This window comes from Balaenoptera musculus, chromosome 21 (genome assembly GCF_009873245.2).
Source record: "Balaenoptera musculus isolate JJ_BM4_2016_0621 chromosome 21, mBalMus1.pri.v3, whole genome shotgun sequence".
In the NCBI taxonomy this organism is placed as follows: domain Eukaryota; kingdom Metazoa; phylum Chordata; class Mammalia; order Artiodactyla; family Balaenopteridae; genus Balaenoptera; species Balaenoptera musculus.
This window is the reverse complement of record NC_045805.1, coordinates 24,499,538-24,507,289: the sequence shown is the minus strand read 5'-3', so window position 1 is coordinate 24,507,289 and position 7,752 is coordinate 24,499,538. Positions and strand designations below refer to the sequence as shown.

The 7,752-nt window shown below is 40.0% G+C and overlaps 1 protein-coding gene across 1 annotated transcript in view; it reads left to right on the top strand.

Annotated features, from left to right (window-relative positions):
- The first annotated feature begins 308 nt into the window (after positions 1-308).
- TEX15 (testis expressed 15, meiosis and synapsis associated) overlaps positions 309-7,752 on the top strand; it is a 72,552-nt gene continuing 65,108 nt past the window's right edge. Inside the window, 1 exon segment of the mRNA XM_036838849.1 lies at positions 309-385. The gene's annotated coding sequence lies outside the window, so the exon portion shown is untranslated.

The window sequence follows — 7,752 nt, the reverse complement described above, 5'->3', positions numbered from 1 at the left end:
CGTTTTCCCTACGAGGTGGCTAGTGGCGAGCTGATTCTGAATAGCAGATGAGAATGTACTGAAGGGAAAGAGAAAGACTTAAATGAGAAAAGAGGAATGAGAGAGGAGAAGAGAATGCAAGGGTGTAAGAGAGAAGGCACTGAGACATGCAGAAAATCAACCCCTCCTTCCCCCCAAATGAAACAGGAGTGAAAGGCCAGCAGAAATCAGGAAGAAAAAAGTGAATGAAGAGGACAATGAAGAGGTGATTCTGGAAGGAGCTTCTGACCGTAATTCTCTACATATTTCTGCCTTTTTGTTTTTTTGTAGATATTCCTGTGTCATTTTTCATGTATGGACTGAGTCCTGATCATAACCATATGATGGTACATTCCATTGAAGAGTGGTAAGTATTTCAAGTAATGGCTTCACTACTGCTATTACTTATAGTATTTACTTTTTTTTAACCCACCTGGGGTAAGCTCTTCTACTTTATGATTGACATAAGTAATTGGCAATAAAACAATACCTGAAGAATCTGTGTATTTTTTCACTTACTTTATAAGGAACTATAGTTGGTGCTGGAGATAGGAAAATGGGTAATGTAGTCCAGTGGAGAAGACTGGCCCATACAAAACCGACCTTAATTTGGCCTAAGTATTGAAGTTTTGAATCAGTTGGCAAGTCAGGCCAGTATGCAAATGTTGCTTAGAACATTTGTGGTAATCAAAGTTTGGCATTGTCTTTTGAACCAGTACATACGCAGAATGAGAAACAGTTATTTGGTATCCAGATTTTTTCATTTTTATGTATTTTTAATCAAGAGTGGTATTGCCGCATTTGGTCACCCATACTAATCAGATGGGTTTTAAATGATATTTAGTTGATTCTAAAAACAAAACATCTCAGAGGATGGAAATTGAACCAACTGTTGACATTTAAAAAAACAAAAGTGCCATAGTCATAGACAGAAGTACTCTAGGCAAATACATTTTCTTTGTCACTTGCAAGCTAGAGGAGGAATCAGGGCTGTTTAACTTATGAAGCTGTCAAAGTTTAATGGCATCAGCTTGCATACAGTATACAATTTCTTGCATATACATGGAACTACAGAGAAAATGTAAATAAATAGAGCCTGAAAGTGGTAGAGAGAAGGGTAGGTACAGTTTACAATATAGCCTTAAGCCTTACTGAAACACTGATGAGAAGAGTAAAGCTTAGGAGCAGACATTTAGTGAGGGGTAGAATCAGGACAGGAAACCCGTGTCTACTGATACCTTGTATACTATATCATAAATACTGGTGAAAAAATTCTTTTTAAAACCAGTTCCATAAAATTTAGAAGGAAAGTGAGAAGTTGGATTAAGTCACAGGACAGTGAGCTCTCTAGCCAGGTTACCCTCAGCTATTTGTAACTGGGGCTGACAATTTAGATTTTTTTCCCTTATATTTTAACTGGTCACTGTGATTAGTTCTAGACTTTTTTGCATTTGGGGAAAAATTGCTTTTTCAATCTTAGTAAAGTCTTCAAAACAAATCTGAGAGCTTCTCTCGGATTTTTACTTGGTAACATTCCGTAATACATTTATTAAGATCACCCCAAGGTAGTAAGATTTTATTCTCCCTGAATAGTTCAAGTTAGTAACGTTTTACTATAAATTTCTAGGAGTTTAAAGGTATATGCATTCTAACGTATGGTATTTTCTTTTGTGTGTCCTTCTGGGGAAGTGGTTGATATGGGCGCTGATTTCAGAAGCACACAGTTCTGCTTGTCTAAAATCTTTTAAACCTAAGTAAAACAAGTATGAGAAGAGCAGAGCTGTTCTCTTGGGGGTTGTGGCTTTGTCTTTTCTTTCTTTTTTTTTTTTTTTAATCTTCCTTGTTTGTTTTCTGTAGTGAGTCCAGGTACCTACTAGAATTACTGTGTAGCTGCTAAAAGCCCTTGTCTTGATGTAGAATAATGCCCTCCAGGGAACTAGGACTCAACAGATGGCTCATCTTCTCCAGAAGGGTTTGATAACCTCCACATGGTGCTCTTTCTAAAAGATTCTGAGATTTGGCAGTGGCAAAATAAACATGATGAGTGGAAAAGAAATGATAAGATAGTCCTAATGGCCATTTTTAATAAAATTAGAAGCAAAATAAAACTATTCTTGAACCTCCTTTGCTATTTTATTTCTAGTTTTCTGTTAACTTTATGTGAAGAGGGTGGAGATGATCCAGAAACATTTTTTATTTAATAACTTCCACCTTCTGTGTATAAGACTGAGGGGCAGTTTAAAAAAACACAGCAACTTTATGATTATCATTGTTCTGCATTTAGGCATTCCAGATGTCCCTCTCTCCTCCAGAGCTCCAAGTCACCCGTAGCTAAACCTCAAGTTAAAGAACTTGAGAGAGAACTAAGAATAGAACTTTCTAAGTTACTACAATGAAGTCGAGCTTTCTTTAAATGTGTATGTTCACAAAGTGTTGACATTAAACCTTTTGAATAATCTCTAACTATATCTAATGCGATATGTGACACAATAATGGTTTCATGGATGTTGAATCTGAAATCAATAAGAACAAATGGTCTGATGCTCAGCCAGTTGCTCCTGCCCAAATTAATGGACAAATAAAGGTCCATAACATTCTTTAAGTGAAAGAAGGCAGTTATTTAACAGATGGTTTTTTACTGATAGCAGCTTAGGGGCATTCTCTGCCCCTTCAACAAAATTTGGTTTCAAGTTTCCCAGCCCATGACAAACAGTGACAAACAGACAAACAGTTTGACTTTACCTCTCTAACTCCCCCCACCTCAATTCAAGAGACATTTATTGAAACTCTGTTTGTATGAAGTTAGGTGTTAACCTTTGAGTCATTAAGCTATACTTGTTTTTTGTCTGAGCCTTTTTCCTTCTCATCATACAGATCATAATCCTTTACTCTCTAATGATCAGTTCAACCTGACCAGTGGGAGATCTTCTAAAAACCCTGTTGGAGGGCATTTTCCATTGGCTCTGTTTTCAGGCCCAGTTCTGCTTTTCTTACAGCAGTCTGTCTCCTCAGCACTGTTGCACACCCTGGTACCTGCAGCACTTTCCTGGACCTGGACCAGACTCTCAAGCAGAGATGTTTCAGTTGTTTCCAAACTGTGTAACGTGTGCTTCTGTGGGTGTGTAGGAAGGACCCTCCGGCAGGCATCTCAGCAGGCGGGCTCGCCCAGGCCCTGTGCCCCATATGGACCGGAGGGCCAGAGACAGCCACTGTCTGTTCCAGAACAGTCTTTTGTCCAGTTGTGATCATGACCCAGAGTAAGAAATTCATTTTGCAACATGACCTAGAATGCACTGTGTGCATGTGCATGGGGTGTGCGCGGGGTGTGTGGGCTGTGCCCCTGCCGTGTACGCTGGGCACCTCCTCTTGGGAGGGGTGCCAGGTTAGTGCTTTGTGCCACGCGACTGCTCGGGGCGGAGCTGAGACGCAGCCCGACCTGGCCTTGGAGCCAGTGTGGTTGGGAGGGGCGTGAGCCAAGCACAGCCCTACCCGGGCTGGGGGTCCCTGGAGGCCTGGGCCCCTCAAGGCACTGGGACCTGGGCCTTCCTCCGCAGTCCCTGGTTGCTGCTGTGGGGAGTGAAGGGGCTGGGAGCGGGGCACCTGCTGCTCCAGGTAGCCCCTCCCACCGGCCTCAGCTCGGTGTGGACCCCACGTCCCCCTGCTCTCTCTCTGTGCCCCTCCCGGGCCTGGCTCCGGCTTCCCAGACCCCCTTCAGAGCTTACCGTGGAGCTCAGGCGGGCCCGGTGCTCTTGCCTGTCGTTCCTCTGCTATGGGAGAACCAGTGTTCATGTTTTCCCTCTTAGTGTTCTGTTTGTTTATTGTGACATCAGAAGGGATTTCTCCTTCCAGTTTTCTGTCATCATCCAATTCCTTTCCATGGGCCTGGATCTTTTTGCTCTTGGCCTCCTCAGTGTAGTGCTTCATTTCTGCTTGGAAACGCATTACCAGAAACTGCCACTCTTCTGGGACTGCAGACACTCTCAACCTTTTTGACCACAATCTCTTTTTTCCATGCCTCCCATTTCATCTCTCCCCTGCTGCTTTTTTATCTTCACTATAATCTCTGCCCCTTTCACCGTTGTATTTTTTATCAGCCTCTTGGCATACTTTGTATCATTATTGAAGCTGGATTTGCCCATGGTCACTCATTCCGTTTCATTAATAATTTTCCTAACATTCTAGATTTCCTTTCCCCTGAAATGCCTAGCAGTGCTAGAGAGTATCATGATTAATTCTACTGTATCCAACTTGACTTTTTTTATATTATGTTCTCAATTAGGGATCTAGTCTTGTTTCCTTAAAATTAACCATTTATGTTGGCACCATTTAATAAATAAGCCATCTCTTTCCTAACAATTTGATACCTTTATTATGTATGAATTTTTCACAGATACTTAGATTTATTTCTGGACTCTCTTCTGGTCCTGTTGTCTATGTATGTCCTGAGCCAATACTTCATCATTTTGATTATAGTAACATTATAATAAATTTTAATAACAGTTAAGGATATTGGCTATTCTCAGGCAGTTACTTTTCTGCATGCATTTTTTTTAATGGCCGTATTTTATTGATTGATTGATTGATTGATTGGCTGCGTTTGGTCTCTGTTGCTGCACACCGGCTTTCTAGTTCCAGCGAGCAGGGGCCATGCCCCATTACGGTGGCTTCTCATTGGGGTGGCCTCTCCCGTCACGGAGCACAGGCCCCAGGCACGTGGGCTCAGCAGTTGTGGCACATGAGCCCAGTAGTTGTGGCTCAAGGGCCCTAGAGCCTAGGCTCAGCCGTTGCGGCACATGGACCCAGTTGCTCCGCGGCACGTGGGATCCTCCCGTACCAGGGCTTCAGTGGTTGTGGCACCTGGGCTCAGTAGTTGTGGCTTGTGGGCTCTAGAGCGCAGGCTCAGTAGTTGTGACACACGGGCTTAGTTGCTCCGCGGCATGTGGGATCTTCCCGGACCAGGGCTCGAACTGTCCCCTGCATTGGCAGGTGGATTCTTAACCACTGTGCCACCAGGGAAGCCCCTTGCATGCATTTTTAAATCTTTTTTTTTTTTCTAACTGCAAAAAAAAAAAATCTTATTAGGATTCATGAAGGAATTGTCTTAAATATTTGTCTTTTTCCCTCTTGATCAGTCTTAGCAGAAGTATTTTAAAGGTTTGTTTGGCTTTTACAAAAAAACAATTTTTGTCTTTTGTTCTTTTTCTCTATTATAAGTTTGTTTTCTTTCTCTTAATTAAATGAGACTTAATAATAAAGAGTGAGTTAAAAGTTATGAACTCTGGGGAATTCCCTGGTGGTCCAGTGGTTAGGACTCCGTGATTTCACTGCTAAAAAAAAGTTATGAACTCTGTAAGAGAACATGCTACTCAGCAGATTGGGAGAGGTAGCAGTTATTGAAAAACTAGATGTCGTTGTTTACAAATCAATGAGTGAGACTCTTCACCAAACCAATTATTCCTCAATCTTATTAGCCTAGAAATTAAAACATGCATATGTAACTTAGGTCTAAAGTTAATCAGTATATTTATCCTTCTATGTAATATAGGGTGTTAGAACAGTCTTCACTCTAACCCTCTGAACTTAATATATTAGAAAATATAAAAGTAGAAAGTAAAAAAATTACCACGGTTTTTTTTCCTTGCTGAATTTACTTTGTGACGCATGGTATTTCCTTCCAGTAGAAACAAGCCAGTTCTTCTTCCTGATTAAAGTGTCTCAGACTGTCTCCTCATGCATTCTTTTTAGTGAAGAGTTGTGTGACAACCCAAACTGAGTTTGAAGTTACATATTTACAATAAAAAGCTGTTACTGTGCATAGTTCTTATTGTGGACAGGTAGGGATGCCAAGAACCATTCCTTTCCAGGCACATTTCTAGTGAGGAAGGATTTTTTTAAACTTTGTTGATTCTTTTATCATCTAATCCCTGTATCTTCAAGATTTTGTTACTTGAATAAAAGCACTTACCTCTGAACATTTTTCTTTTACATCCTAGTTTATAGTTGCTATTCTTTTAGCCTTAATTTTCTTTCATATACAAAATATCGCTACTTTCTATTTAGCATTCAGTGAACTAGACAATTCCAAATCAAGAGACAGACATCGCTTAGAAAAATGTCAAGTGTGTTACAAAAACTAAATGATACAAATAGCTAAATAGCATTAAGAGTTGGAAAAGGACTTGGAACATTTATATAACAATAACAACCACTCCCACAGCAAAAGCAAGCTTTCCCCATAGTCCTTGGGATGTTACCTGGATCTGTGAGAACTCTTCAGCATCTGGTACCAAAGTTCATATTTTTCCATCAAAGTGAATACTCTGCCTCTTTCTGAAAGATGTTACACTGTTCTTCCTAGATATTCTGATTCCTATCAAAGTTGCTGCCACATGTAATAGCATAGCCTTATATCTTTATTTTTTTAATTGAAGTATTGTTGATCTACAGTATTGTGTACAGCAATAGTACACAGGTGTACAGCAATAGTACACAGATGTACAGCATAGTGATTCAGTATTTTTGCAGATTATGTTCCATTATAGGTTATTACAAGTTAATGGGTATAATTCCCTGTGCTATACAGTATATCCTTGTTGCTTATCTATTTTATATATAGTAGTTTGTATCTGTTAATTCCATACCCCTAATTTTTCCCTTCTCCCTTCCCTCCCCCTTTCCCTCTCCCCTTCGGTAACCACAAGTTTTTTTCTGTATCTGTGAGTCTGTTTCTGTTTTGTATATATATTCATTTGTATTATTTTTATGGAAGTATGACATAAAGAACTGTTACTTTTTAACTTTTGCTTTTAATCAAGCTAATACATGGAACTATTTAGAAAGTCGTAGTACTAGAGACGTATAGTGGAAAACAGCGGTCCATTGTCCCACTCTCTTCTGCTCCTGGTTCTACTTCCTAAGGGCAGCCACCTTCAGCTCTTACAGTTACTCTCCTGGGTATTCCCCTCCACACTTAGACATAATATGGTTTTAATAGTATTTCTTGATTTATCAATTATAGAAATTATCCACTGAGTTTTGTCTTTATGGTCAATGAGAACAAAGCTCTTCCATCCAGCCACCACCACTCCGCTACCTTCCCCCATTCTTCCAACATAAAATTTTTTGTTAGAGGTCAATGCTCACATTGTTATGATCCAGATATTGTTTACTACAACTGTGGCTGTCTGTTTTCCGTAGGATAATCATTGCTTTTTTTAGCCTGCTTTTCTAAGTCTAATAATTTTTTTCTGCAAATGTACCCATAACTTGTCAGTCATGTTTTTATTGGCTAAGACATATAAGTTCCTTTTTCTTTTTGACCAGGAGAATTGTCTCTTAGAGCCTCCATTTTTCTGCTTTAGTCTAGACCGATGGCTTCCTAGAAGTTATGTGCCACTCTCATCCACCCTAGGATTACTACCCTGTTTGGAACCTTTCATTTTTTTTTATCCCATGTCATCTTCATTTTAGATTCATTCTCTTTTCTTTCCCCCCCCCCTAAAGCACATCTTATGGTGGCTTTCTACAAAAGAGTACATGTTAAATATATATGTATTTTAGCCCTTCCATACCTACAAAGGGCATTCTCTGTAGTACTGACATTCTGTGAGCCAGGAAGGGCAAAAGAGCTAAGGATTCCATAACTTTAGTATGCTGTCTCTTTTCACCCCAGCCCTCTTTTTTCTAATGTTATTGGACTTGTGAAACTTTAGTCCTACCAATAAGACCAGCTGC